The following is a 14,441-nucleotide window of genomic DNA, read 5'->3' as shown; positions in this document are numbered from 1 at the left end:
AGTGGAGTTGCGGTGCGAAACCGCAATGGCGTCCAGTGAGGTAGCCACCTCACCGATAGCATCCCTGCAGCGAACAGGGATGGGTCGTTCAATGTGCCAGGGCAAAACCTAAGCTGAACGCTCGATGGCAGGCTGGGAAGCCCCTGGCCCTGAGCCCTGGGATCCAGGGTGGCCAGACTGAGACCCAGCTCCGCACGATCATCTTCATCAGAAGAACTAACTAATGCTGGAAATAAACAGCTAAGTAAAAGAAAGAGAAAAAACTTCAAACAAAATCAAAAAAGAGAAAAGTGGCTGAGACTAAGAGCCCCAGCACAGGAACAGCCTGCGTACTCCTGAGCTAGGCAAGTGAAACTGAGTTGGTATGCAGGAAGCAGGGAGGTATTGACTGAGGGGACCACCCCCTGGGGGTGGGATATGCTAAAAGCTTTGATATTAATATATTCTGTTGCCTAGCTACTCCTGCGGAGCAAAGGTCAATAACCCCATTAGTGACGAATATGAAGAGGCGGCGACTGTCGGAGGACGTAAGAGAAACTATGATGAAAATCAATTCCAATTTTTTGCCCGTGAACAAAAATGTGAGGGAGGGAGGATATTTACCCACCTGAACTTCCGCTTTCCTCAGAGAGCCTCAGCCCCCTGACAAGCTATATTGGTTGGAAGGCACAGGCTCCCTCTGTCTGCCAGCTGCCTGGGAGTTCTGGAGCAATGCCCTGCAAACCAAGTGGTGAGAAATTCCCCTCCCAGCAAGGCAGCAGTACATAGCTGTGTAAAAGAACAGCCTCCCCAAAGCAGTTCTCTGCCATGTGCACTCATGCACTCCCATTTACTTCCCTTCCCCATTACATGTTCGATTTTTACTCCAGGAGTATATAATGAGTTTGTAAATTCTAGAGAAATGCTTAAATAACGTGCTCCATCTTTGATTCCAGTAAGGACTGCCTGAGCATTACTGGTTATCTGTTTGCACCAATACCCCTTTGTTGTCAATATTTTGTGTGGCCACCATTATTTTCCAGCATTGCCTTAACCCTCTTGGGCATGGAGTTCATCAGCTCTTCACAGGTTGCCACTGGAGCCCTCTTCCACTCCTGCATGACGACATCACAGAACTGGTGGATGGTATATACCTTGAGCTCCTCCACCTTCAGTTTGAGGATGCCCCACAGATGCTCAATAAGGTTTAGGTCTGGAGACATGCTTGGCCAGTCCATCACCTTTACCCTCAGCTTCTTTAGCAAGGCAGTGGTCGTCTTGGAGGTGTGTTTGGGGTCGTTATGTTGGAATACTGCCCTTTGGCCCAGTCTCCGAAGGGAGGGGATCATGCTCTGCTTCAGTATGTCACATTACATGTTGGCATTCATGGTTCCCACAATGAAATGTAGCTCCCTAGTTTCGGCAGAACTCAAGCAGCCCCAGACCATGACACTCCCACCCCCATGCTTGACTGTAGGCAAGACACTCTTGTCTTTCTACTCCTCACCTGGTTGCCGCGACACACGCTTGACACCACCTGAACCAAAAAATTTTATCTTGGTCTCATCAGACCACAGGACATGGTTCCAGTAATCCATGTCCTTAGTCTGCTTGTCTTCAGCAAACTGTTTGCGGGCTTTCTGTCAGGGTGCCAGGAAACCAGACCACACGAAGATGCAAGTAAAATAAATCAGTTCATTAGAATAACAACAATAAACGCACAGCAAGAGTGAGGAGGGAAACCAGGAATAGCCGGGGTCAAGTCTAGAAGCGGGTAGTCATCCAAGCCGGGGTTGTGTCCAGGGGTGGGTAGTCTGTCGATGCTGGGTCGTCATGCACGGAGAAACACAGAGAACAGAAGACTGCTAGCAGTGATGCACCCTGGAGCACAAACACAACGGCAAAGGACTGCAAGCCAACAGTTATAAAAGACAGCAGTCTGCACATGTACAAGATGGCTGCCAACAGGAAGGCAAGGTAACACCTTTACACTTTTTTGTGCACCATCTTAAGAAGAGGGTTCCTTCTGGGACGACAGCCATGAAGACCAATTTGATGCAGTGTGCAGCGTATGGTCTGAGCACTGTCATGCTGACCCCCACCCCTTCAACCTCTGCAGCAATGCTGGCAGCACTCCTACGTCTATTTCCCAAAGACAACCTTTGGATATGACGCTAAGCAAGTGCACTCAACTTGCTTGGTCGACCATGACGTCTTATTAAACCACTGTATGGTCTTGGCCACCGTGCTGCAGCTCAGTTATAGGGTCTTGGCAATCTTCTTATAGCCTAGGCCAGAGATGGCGAACCTTGGCACCCCAGATGTTTTGGAACTACATTTCCCACGATGTTCATGCACTCTGCAATGTAGTTGGGCATCATGGGAAATGTAATTCCAAAATATCTGAGGTGCCAAGTTTTACCATCACTAGCCTAGGACAACTTTATGTAGAGCAACATTTCTTTTTTTTAAATCCCCAGAGAGTTCTTGGCCATGAGGTGCCACGTTGAACTTCCAGTGACCAGTATGCGAGAGGGAGAGCGATAAAACCAAATTTAACACAGCTGCTCCCCATTCATATCTGAGACCTTGTAACACTAATGAGTCATATGACAGCGGGGAGGGAAAATGGCTAATTGGGCCCAATTTGGACATTTTCACTAAGGCTCCTTTCACACACTCCGTCCGTTTTTCTCAGCGGGGGATCGAGCTGCCGATCCCCCGCTGAGCAGCAGGACCACAGCTGTGTTTCCGCGCTGTGTGCGGAGACACAGCAGACAGTTCCCCATGCATCTCTATGGGGGAAATCGGATGTCAACGGACCGTCAGTCCATTCTCACCCGATCCCATCCGATCCGCTGGACGGATGGAAAATAGGGTTTCCATCCGTCCAGATTTGATGGATCGGATCGGGTCGGATGTCAGCGGACATGTCTCCGGCATCCGATGCCCCATAGGAATGCATGGGGGGACCGTTCAGATCCGCCAAAAAAACGGACAGGCGGATCTGAACGGTCCGCCTGTGTGAAAGGGGCCTAAGGGGTGTACTCCGTTTTGTTGCCAGTGGTTTAGACATTAATGGCTGTGTGTTAAGTTATTTTGAGGGGACAGCAAATTTACACTGTTATACAAGCTGTACACTCACTACTTTACATTGTAGCAAAGTGTCATTTCTTCAGTGTTGTCACATGAAAATATATAATAAAATATTTACAAAAATGTGAGGAGTGTACTCATTTTTATGAGATACTGTATGTACATGTCATTTTTTTTTTTTTTTAATAAATTTGCAAATATTTCAAACAAACTTCTTTCATGAGGTCATTATGGGGTATCAATTCCATTTTGGAAAAAGGCTGTAACGTAACAAAATGCGGCGTAAGTGAAGCGCTATGAAAAATTTCTGGATGTACTGTAAAAGCAGCTTTTTTTGAACAGCAATACGCATGAGCCCTATTTTTGCTTTATTTAAGAAGGGAGAAATTGTTATCTTTAACACTTTAATGCCCAGGAGTCAGTAACCACTAATTCAGGACCTGACAAACTTTCTTTGAATCTAGGAGCCAGCTAAAAAAGTTAAAAGTATAGGCAGTTAGAAGGGTTGTCAGCGCCTAGGGCAAGGCAAGCAATTTGTGCCCCCTAACTTATTTACAGCAGAGCGGCCAGCCAATAACCCAGACGCGACACCGTTACGTCTGGTTTATAGGCTGCCTGGAAAGAATGAAATGACAATAATAGGCTGTTATAGGGGGAAACTAAGCTAACTTAGGCCCCTTTCACATCTGGGCATTTTGGGATTGTCGCTGTGATTCTGCCGGCAATCTCAAAAAGGCAGGTTCAGGTGTCATTATTTTCAATGGCACCTAAAACGCAGTGCAGTTTACTGCACGGCAATCGCGGTAAATCGCATTGCGTGCAGCTTGTCACCCAAAAAGGAGGAGCTTTTTTTGGGTGACAATCTTCACGAAATTTTATTTGCTGCGATTGTCGTGCGATTTACTATGCGGCAATTCCCACTGTGTGAAGCTTGTTACCCAAAATGGAGCAGTAACTTCTTTTGGGCGACAAGCTTCATAAGATGCAATTTGTCGCGCACCAATCACGGTAACCACACCCCATTTTAGGTGCCATTGTAAAAAAAGGCACCTTAACCTGCGTTTTACGATCACAGGAAGAATCACAGGGATTCTGCTTTGATCCCAAATCGCCCAGGTGTGAATGGAGAATCCCTAGTTCATACATGCAATTCTGGGTGCGTTTTCAAACTCACAGATTCACATGACAGGCTAGATATTATGTGTTCCTATTGAGGTGGTTTACACAGATGCAATCCACACACATTGCGTTTTGAGTGCAATTACGAAAAGGGTCCTGTGCAAGTTTGTAGTGGTGTGTTGCAGACTCGCAAGTGATGGAGTAGACAAGCATGCAAAGATGGGAAGTCAATAGGAGGTGTACTTGCATTGAAGTCAATGGGACATGATTTTGCATTGAAGTAAACGAGACGCGATTTTGCACTGAAGTAAACAAGAAGCGATTTTGCATTGAAGTAAACGAGACGCGATTTTGCATTGAAGTAAACGAGACGCGATTTTGCATTGACGTAAACGAGACGCATTAGCTCTTTTGCCCCTTTATAAATCTTATATGACGCATGGGGCTCGTGGGTGCCCCAAAATATTTAGGAAGGTGTGGTTTTGGTGGGTTGACTCCACGGATACATTGGAGGGAGAAGGGGAGGTTTGAATTGCTGCAGGATAAGTATAGGGAGGGAAGATTGGAGGAGAGCTGGAGGGCCTCACATGTTCAAAAGGGACCACTAAGTTTACTTTATATTTGTTTAGTTTATTTTGTTTAGTTTGATAACCTATTTACCTGAAGCTCTTACTGGACTTGGAGCTCCATAGCTTGTATGGATATAGACCAGGAGGGGAATATGAGACTGGTCATAATATGTGCAATATGTTTTGTGTTTTGGTATTTTGCTTCCTTGTTATTTTTGAATATATCACAGTGCTTTTGGTTATTCTTCTTTTGTATTGTAATCAAAAAAGCATGTGCCGATATGCTCTTTAACTGTTGCCTCTAATGTCTGGTAATAAAAATTCTTAAAAAAAAAAAAAAGCATGTGGGTCCCCCCACAACCAATACCAGGCCCTTCTGGTCTTGTATGGGTTTTTAGGGGACCCCACTTAAAAAAAAATATATTTAAAAATGGTATGGCTATCTCCCCACTGATATCAGACCCTTATCAAGGCATGCAGACTGGCAGGTCTGTAAGGGGGATTAAAGCGCAAAACTACCACAGCCACCACATCTAATGATCGATAAGCTGGAAAAAAAAATTGTTTTCTAATACCACTTTAAATTAAGGTGATATCTCTCTCTTTTAAAACGACATCTTGTCCCATGTGTTTTCTAATTTGATCATTTTGAATGGAACACATTTCTGGACAACCCATAATGGTAATTTTTATAGCAGACTGACTCAGTACCACAAGTTAGATTGCCAATCAAGATATATTTGAAACCGGTAGTTTTTAACTTAGTAATACTGCTATCTATATCTTTAAGAAATTAGTAGCAATAATTACAACATAACAAAAAAAAACACACACACACACATATGCACATAGTTACATAGTAGTTGAGGTTGAATAAAGAATATAGTCTATCCAGTTCAACCTGTGTAGGTGTGTGTGGCCGTAATCATCTCACATACCCCTGAATGTTTTGATCCTTGAGATGTACGTCCAAGAGTCTTTTAAAAGTAGCCATACTCCCTGCAGTAACTACCATTTGTGGTAGAGAATTCCATAATCTTGTAGCCCTTACTGTAAAAAAAACCCTGCGTAGCCTAAAGTTAAATCACTTCTCCTCTAATCGCATTGTATGGCCATGTGTCCTCATGCATTCGTTGCAACTGAACAGTTTTTTTTTTCCTATGCGGAGATCACCGTTGAGGTACTTGTATATCACCATCATGTCCCCTCTCAGGCATCTCCTTTCCAGGGAGAATAAATCAAACTCTTGTAAGCACTCTTCATAATTAAGATCCTCCAATCCCCTAATCTGTTTAGTTGCTCTCCTCTGGACTCTATCCTGCTCCATCACATCCCTTCTGAGGACTGGCGACCAGAACTGGACAGAATACTCCAGATGTGGTCGGACCAGTGATTTATAAAGTGGTAGGATTTTTGATCTCTGGAATACATCCCCTTCCTTATGCAAGCTAATATTCTACCGGCTTTGGCAGCTGCAGCTTGACATTGCATGCTATTACGAAGTCTATCTTCCTCTAAGACTCCCAGATCTTTCCCTTTTTTTTGGTTCCCCCCCAAAGAGTATTGAGCGTTTACGTTTTTAGTCCCCAAGTGCAATACCTTACACTTCTCCACATTAAACCTCATTTGCCATGTAGTTGCCCACTCTGTTATTTTGTTCAGGTCATTATGTAAGATATCTGCCTCACAATGTGAAGATATTGCCCTACTTAATTTTGTGTCATCTGCAAAAACCGATATCGAGCTATTGATCACGTCCTCAATGCAACGAAATTGGTCCCAGGACTGAGCCTTGGGGGACCCCACTTACCACCCCAGACCAATCTGAGTACGCGTTATTTATTACCACCCTTTGGACACACCCCTTTAACCAGTTTTGTATCCAAGAGCAAACCTTGAGGACGATGCCTGCAGACCTTATTTTATAAATTAAGTGTTTGTGGGGAACTGTATCAAATGCGTTAGCAAAATCCAGGTACACCACATCCACAGGTCTCCCACTATCTAGCTCACAGCTCACCCATGCTGATTACTACTGATGATGTTGCTCTCTTTAGCAAACTCTTGGATATAGTGCCTTATCATCCCTTCAAGAAGTTTACATATTATTGATGTCAGGCTGGCTGGCCTATAATTTCCCGGGACATGCCTGTGCCCTTTTTTGAATATTGGTATCTTTTTAGCTTTCCTCCAGTCACCTGGTACATTTCCTGTCAAAATACTATCTGCAAAGATCAGGAACAGTGGTCTAGATATAACCTTACGGAGTTCTTTGAGTACTCTCAGATGTACGCCATCTGGGCCTGGCGATTTACTTGTGTTAATTTTATCCAGCCTATCCCTGATTTCACCCTCTGTTAGCCATAGCGGCAAGTCCAGTGAAGCACTGCTAACCATACAGTCATGGTCAGTGTACCCCTCCATTTCCTGTGTAAGACTGAGGAGAAGAAAGCATTAAGCACGGTTGCCTTCTCTGTGTCCTCTAACCATCCTCCCATCAACGTTAATTATGTGTGCAACATGCTCTGACCTTGTTTTTTTGCTGTTAATATAGTTAAAGAATTTCTTAGGGTTCTTTTTACTTTCCTCTGTGATTTGTCTCTCGAAGTTGATTTTAGCCAATTTGATTTTGTATTTACATTTCTTATTTAATTCCTTGTTTTGCTGGAAAGCCGATAATGTGTCCTCCGATTTATATTTCTTGAAGGCCTTTTTTTTTCACTAATACGTCTTTTTACATTGCAGTTAAGCCAGCCAGGTTTGGCTCTTCTAAATTTATTTTCCATAGGAATGCACTGTGAGATGCTTTTGTTTAATATGTTCCTAAAGCATTCCCATTTTTCCTCCATGGTCAGTGTTCCTAGGGTTTGGTCCCAACTTATTTTCTCTATCATTGAGCACAGTTTGGGGAAGTTTGCCCTTCTGAAGTTTAGGGTTCTTGTGTTCCCCTCTTGCCTTGCTATATTGTTATTTATGCTAAATGTAATCATCCTGTGATCGCTAGAACCCAAGTTGTCCCGAACTCCTACATTGGAGATTAGATCTGGGTCATTAGTAATTAATAGATCTAACACTGCATTCTTTCTAGTAGGAGAATCCACCAACTGAGACATGCAATTGTCCTGTAAGGTTTTCTTGAAATGACGGGCCTTTAGTGAGTGTGCAGTCCCCTCTTCCCAGTCAATGTCGGGATTGTTGAAGTCCCCTAATATGATGACTGATCCCAGCTTTGCCGCGTTACCCACCATTGATAAAAATTCCAGCTCTACCTCCTCCCTTTGGTTGGGTGGCCTATAACAAACCCCCACAATTACTTTCCCCTTTACTTCTTCCCTATGGAGTTCTAACCACACGGTTTCGAACGCATCCCTTCCATAATATCACTCCTCTCTACCACCTTTACATGATTCTTGACATAGACATACCCCTCCCCCTCTTTTTCCTTCCCTATCCTTCCGATACACAGAATACCCTTCAATATTGGCCAGCCAGTCGCGTGATGGGTCAAACCACGTTTCTGTTATTCCCACAAGGTCTATGTCCTCCTCATGTACTAACAGTTCCAGCTCATCCATTTTATTAGCTAGGCTCCTGGCATTTGCGTATAGCCCTCTTAGTTTTCTGGAAGTGGACAGTGAATAGTGCTTACTTTTATTCCTGTTTGGTCTGAGGTTTGTCCACACAGACCCCCTAATGGTTGACGTTACGGATGTAATGTCGCTGCTGACCCCAATAATACCTTCTGTCCTTTGCTCCCTCCTAACTGACTCTACCTCTGAGCCCTCCCCCCCATCTCCTAATTTAAAAGCCCCTCCAACATGTTTGAATGCACTTATCCTTCATTTGTTAAATAGTACTCTCTGTCTACATTCTGGTCACATTACAACATACAAAAAGGACAGAGTTCTTACAGTAGAGAGTCTACCATATTATAATATACACACAGACAATTCAAATGGTGAAATTTATGGATAATATAATTTATCAGGATGATCCAAAACAATTTAAGTGCATTAGATTGATTTTTGAAGACCCTTGTATTCTAATCCATTGCCAAACTTTCTTATATTATGCAGCAATAAGTGCAATAACTGTAGCAGTTAAATATACGGTTTCATATCTGCACATTACATAGAACTGTCTGATGCATAAAGATTTTAGACATGAGCAAATTAGAAATAATTCCAAGCATATGCATCTGGTTCACAAGCATATACCCACAGTATAACAATGTATACAACACCATCAAATGAAATAGAACACATGCAAAGCATGCAGAATATATTGCAGGCATAAGCAATCTTGGAGAGAAGGAGATCTACACAATACGGAAGAGATAGTGGGATTTTTGACTTACCGTAAAATCAATTTCTCCAATGTTCATTAACGGACACTGAGTTATACTGCCCCCTACAGGAGTAGAACACTAGCCAGAAAAACATTTCTGGCTACACCCATAGGCAGTCCCAGGGGGTATACACCCTCTCCCTGCTATGGTCACAGTTTTGCTATCAGCAGTGTCAGGAAAATTATAACTCCACAGAGGGGTGGGTGCTGTATCCATCAATGACATCAGAGAAATTGAATTTACGGTAAGTCAAAAATCCCATTTTCTCTTTCGTTCATAGACACAGCTCCTTTCATTCTTGACCATTGGGACGTCCCAAAGCAGTGTTAAACATGAGGGGTGGGAACAGCAAAAAATTCCCAAGGCTAAACATTAGCCAACCAGGCAACAGGGGCTCAACCAAAACAACTAGCGTCCACCTGAAGAAAACCATACACCCTCAAAGAGGATCAGATCCTCTAAACAGCAGCCTGCAAAACTTTGTGGCCAAAGGAAACATTCGCAGATGCCAACACATCCACTTTATAAACCTTTGTAAAAGTGTACACAGACGACCAGGTTGCAACCTTGCAAACCTGCATCACTGACGCTTGATGACTGAAAGCCCAGGAGGCACTAAGCACCCTAGCAGAGTGCGCCTTGACCGGGAAAGGAGGAACCTGACCCCTGATGGAATAGGCCTGAACCACTGTCTGTCTGATCCATCTGGAAATAGTCGCAGAGGAAGCAGACAACCCTTTGCGAGGTCCATCTGTGAGCACAAATAGAGAGTCTGACTTCTAAAAAAGACTCCATAGCTGCCAGACCTGAATTGCCCGAACCACATCCAAAGCATGCAAGGCAATTTCTTTCAGATGTTTAGGCCTGGGATACAGGGAAGGCAACACAATGCTTTAATTCAAATGAAAGTCAGAGACCGCCTTAGAAAGGAATGATGGACGGGGGGGGGAAAGCACCAACTTATCCTTGTGAATCACCAAATAAGGTGAACAACAGGATAATGCCGCCAGTTCTGACACCGTTCACGCAGAGGTGATAGCCACCAAAAAGGCCACCTTCTGGGACAGCGTAAGCAGGGGAATCTCCCAAATATTTTCAAAGGGAGGTTTCTGTAGATCCCAAGGTTAAGATCCCAAGGCAGCAATGGAGCCCTCACTGGAGGAACCAAATGTCGGACACCCTGAAGAAAAAGTATGCACCAGGGGTGTGTGGCCAAAGGTCCTTAGAAAAAATCCCCAGGGCTGATACCTGGCCCTTAATGGTACTCAAGGCCAATTTCTGTTCACCCTCTATTGAAGGAAGGTGAAGATCCAAGCCATCGAGAAGGGACGAGGATGAACCCCAAGAGACTCACACCACGCAATGTACATCTTCCACGTACAATGGTAGATCTTCCTAGAAGTAGATTTCCTAGCTTTTAACAGTGTAGGAATCACAGACTCCAATAAACCTCTATCCTTTAGCACCTGGCGTTCAACAGCCAAGCCGTCAAAGCCAGCCACTGTAAAGCAGGATGGAAGATCGGTCCTTTGGACAGCAGATTCTCCCTGAGAGGAGGCTTCCAAGGACTGTCGGCGACCAGCCGCACCAGAATGGCGAACCTAGCCCGGAAAGGCCAATCCGGAGCCACTAAGATTGCCGGAATCCTTTCTGCCTCGATCCTGCGCAGAAGTCTTAGCAGAAGCTTGAGAGGAGGGAAGGTGTAAATCAGACAATACTGACCCCACAGGGCCACCAGTGCGTCTGTGGTGTCCGCCAGAGGATCCCTTGACTGAGCCACAAAACCTCTGCACCTTTCTGTTGAGCCGAGACGCCAACAGATCCACCTCAGGGGTGCCCCCAGAGACACAGCTGATGAAACACCTACGGATGAAGGGACCACTCCCCTTGGTCCAACGCCTGCCAACTGTAGTAATCCACCCGCCAATTTTCCACCCCGAGAATGTGCACAGAGGAGAGAGCTGGAATGAACCATTTTGCCCACCTTAGAATGCCGGCTACCTCCAGAGCCACCAGGGCACTTCTTGTGCCTCCTTTGTGATTCACATGAACCACGGCAGTGGCATTGTCCGATTGAACAAACACAGGACATCCCTGAAGACGATCCAGACACAGTCTGATCGCTAAGAGTTTTAGGACATTGATCGGTAGTCTGGACTTTCAGCGTCCATATCCTCCAAGCAGAACCCTTGCAGAGGACGCCTCTTCTGCTGGACAGGCTGGCATCTGTGGTGACCACTGTCCAATACAAGGGGAGGAAGGATTTTCCCAGCCGAAGCGCTGGAGAGCTAAGCCACCATATCAGGGAATCCTTTGTTCCCCGACTCAGCCGGATCGGATTGTCCAGAGATCGCAGAGTCTTGTCCCATTTGGTCAAAATCTCCTTTTGCAGGGACCTTGTATGGAACTGCGCAAACAGAATTGCGTCGAAGGTAGATACCATCAGGCCCAGCATCCGCATGCAATTCTGGAGGGATGACCATTTGTTAAGCAGCAGGAGGCGAATTACAGCCTGCAATTTCTGGAGTTTGTCCAGAGAAAGGAGCACTCTGGCTACGGTCGAGTCCAGAGTCAGCCCCAAATAGTCCAGCTTTGTGGATGGAACCAGGGCAGACTCCTGAAAATTCAGAATCCAGCTGAACTCCTGCAGAGTTCGTATTGTGATCTCCAGGTTCTTCACCAGAGCAGATGGAGACTTCGCTCGCAGAAGGAGATCATCCAAGTAGCCCAATACCACGATCTCCCTTGGCGTAGAAAAGCTAGCCCCAGAGCCAAAACTTTTGTGAAGACCTGAGGAGCGAAGGCAAGACCAAAGGGTAACGCCACAAACTGATAATGCTCCTCTCCCACAGCAAAGCAGAGAAAACGCTGGTGACTGACACATATTGGAATGTGAATGTAAACATCCTTCATGTCGATAGAGGCAAGAAAATCCCCCTGACGCAGGGATGCCACCACCGTTCAAATGGACTCCATTCTGAACTTCTGTACTCGCACAAAGCAGTTTAGCGCCTTGAGGTCCAGGATTGGATGCACTTTGCCTTCCTTCCTGGGGATTGTGAACAGGTTTGAGTAAAAACCCTGAAAATGTTTCGAAGTTGGAACCTTGGACAATCACCCCTTGAAATAACAGGTCTTGTACCACCCCAAACAGACCCTGTAACCAGTCTGCGTGCAGGCGCAGGTTGGAAGGAAAAAAAACCTTTCCGGGGGACAAGAGCAAAACTTGATCCTGTAACCGGACCGAATAACTTTGTAGACCCACTTATCTTGTACCAGGGAAGTCCACGGTTCTGGAAACCAGCAAAGACATCCCCCCATCCCTGAACAGGGACAACCCCCACCGCGCTGGCAGCTCCACCCAGTCGCCAAGCAAAAGGCACAGAGCGATCCTCAGCAGAGAGGGAGAGGACCCCAAACTCACCACCCGCCGATACAGGCATCTGCAATCAACAGGAAATTCTGCACTACACGTGCGGCGATCAGAAAGCTAAAGGGTCCAGGAGTCAGCACCAGGAAATAAGGAGGGGCTCCCACTACCGAAATCGCCGCCCACAGGGCTTTACTGTCATGGCCGCCACTATGTGCAATGAAAAACCACAAGAAAATGGCCGCTGGACTACACAAACATGGCCGCCGTGTATAGAACTACACAGGCTACAACAAAATGGCAGCACTAGGAGGCATACATCTTCCCAGAATGGGGGGACCAGGCCTCAGCACAGATCCAGGCAGGATGGATCCACCAGGTACAACCCCCCCAGCACAATTGATTGTCCGGCCGGAGGCGGGGCACCCCCTATCCCGGCCCCCATCGCCATTAGCGCCCTGCCCCCACCCCAGGAAAGTGGCCGAACCCCCCCCAAAATAAAATAAATAAAACAAAAATACATCCCCAGTGTATGGGGGGGGCAGGATGAGGGACTTGACAAGGAGGGGTGCCTGCGGGAAGGAGGGAAACCCGAGGGTCCGACCGTCCCAAGGAGGGGCCCCCCATGGGACTGCCCATGGGGTGTAGCCAGAACCTTTTTCTGCCTAGTGTCCTACTCCTGTAGGGAGCAGTATAACACAATGGTCAAGAATGACAGGAGCTGTGTCCATCAATAAACGAAAGAGAAAACATTTTTTTTTCTTTTTTTTAATGAGATAACCTAAAAAGGCCAAATTAAAGGCTGAGTTTGAGTTCTTGCCCAGATGGCTAGCAGCTAGGGGGGATAAGTTGTGGCTTAGCTGCCAGCCTGGTTGGCCTGAGTTGAGGCCTGGATGCCCATCCTATATTTTGAGTGGGACACGGAAGCGGCAGTAAGTTATACAGGGAGTGCAGAATTATTAGGCAAATGAGTATTTTGACCACATCATCCTCTTTATGCATGTTGTCTTACTCCAAGCTGTATAGGCTTGAAAGCCTACTACCAATTAAGCATATTAGGTGATGTGCATCTCTGTAATGAGAAGGGGTGTGGTCTAATGACATCAACACCCTATATCAGGTGTGCATAATTATTAGGCAACTTCCTTTCCTTGGGCAAAATGGGTCAAAAGAAGGACTTGACAGGCTCAGAAAAGTCAAAAATAGTGAGATATCTTGCAGAGGGATGCAGCACTCTTAAAATTGCAAAGCTTCTGAAGCGTGATCATTGAACAATCAAGCATTTCATTCAAAATAGTCAACAGGGTCGCAAGAAGCGTGTGGAAAAACCAAGGTGCAAAATAACAGCCCATGAACTGAGAAAAGTCAAGCGTGCAGCTGCCAAGATGCCACCAGTTTGGCCATATTTCAGAGCTGCAACATCACTGGAGTGCCCAAAAGCATAAGGTGTGCAATACTCAGAGACATAGCCAAGGTAAGAAAGGCTGAAAGACGACCACCACTGAACAAGACACACAAGCTGAAACGTCAAGACTGGGCCAAGAAATATCTCAAGACTGATTTTTCAAAGGTTTTATGGACTGATGAAATGAGAGGGAGTCTTGATGGGCCAGATGGATGGGCCCGTGGCTGGATTGGTAAAGGGCAGAGAGCTCCAGTCCGACTCAGACGCCAGCAAGGTGGAGGTGGAGTACTGGTTTGGGCTGGTATCATCAAAAGATGAGCTTGTGGGGCCTTTTCGGGTTGAGGATGGAGTCAAGCTCAACTCCCAGTCCTACTGCCAGTTTCTGGAAGACACCTTCTTCAAGCAGTGGTACAGGAAGAAGCATCCTTCAAGAAAAACATGATTTTCATGCAGGACAATGCTCCATCACACGCGTCCAAGTACTCCACAGCGTGGCTGGCAAGAAAGGGTATAAAAGAAAAAAAGCTAATGACATGGCCTCCTTGTTCACCTGAT

General features: G+C 45.8%; 1 protein-coding gene across 4 annotated transcripts in view; it reads right to left on the bottom strand.

The window, feature by feature from the left end:
- The window catches only part of ARMC8 (armadillo repeat containing 8), a 231,523-nt gene that overhangs the window by 65,410 nt on the left and 151,672 nt on the right, over positions 1-14,441 (bottom strand). The window lies entirely within an intron of this gene.

This window comes from Pelophylax lessonae, assembly GCF_965119305.1.
Source record: "Pelophylax lessonae genome assembly, chromosome: 6".
Classification (NCBI taxonomy): domain Eukaryota; kingdom Metazoa; phylum Chordata; class Amphibia; order Anura; family Ranidae; genus Pelophylax; species Pelophylax lessonae.
The sequence above is the reverse complement of the archived record's forward strand: the minus strand, read 5'-3'. Positions and strand labels throughout refer to the sequence as shown.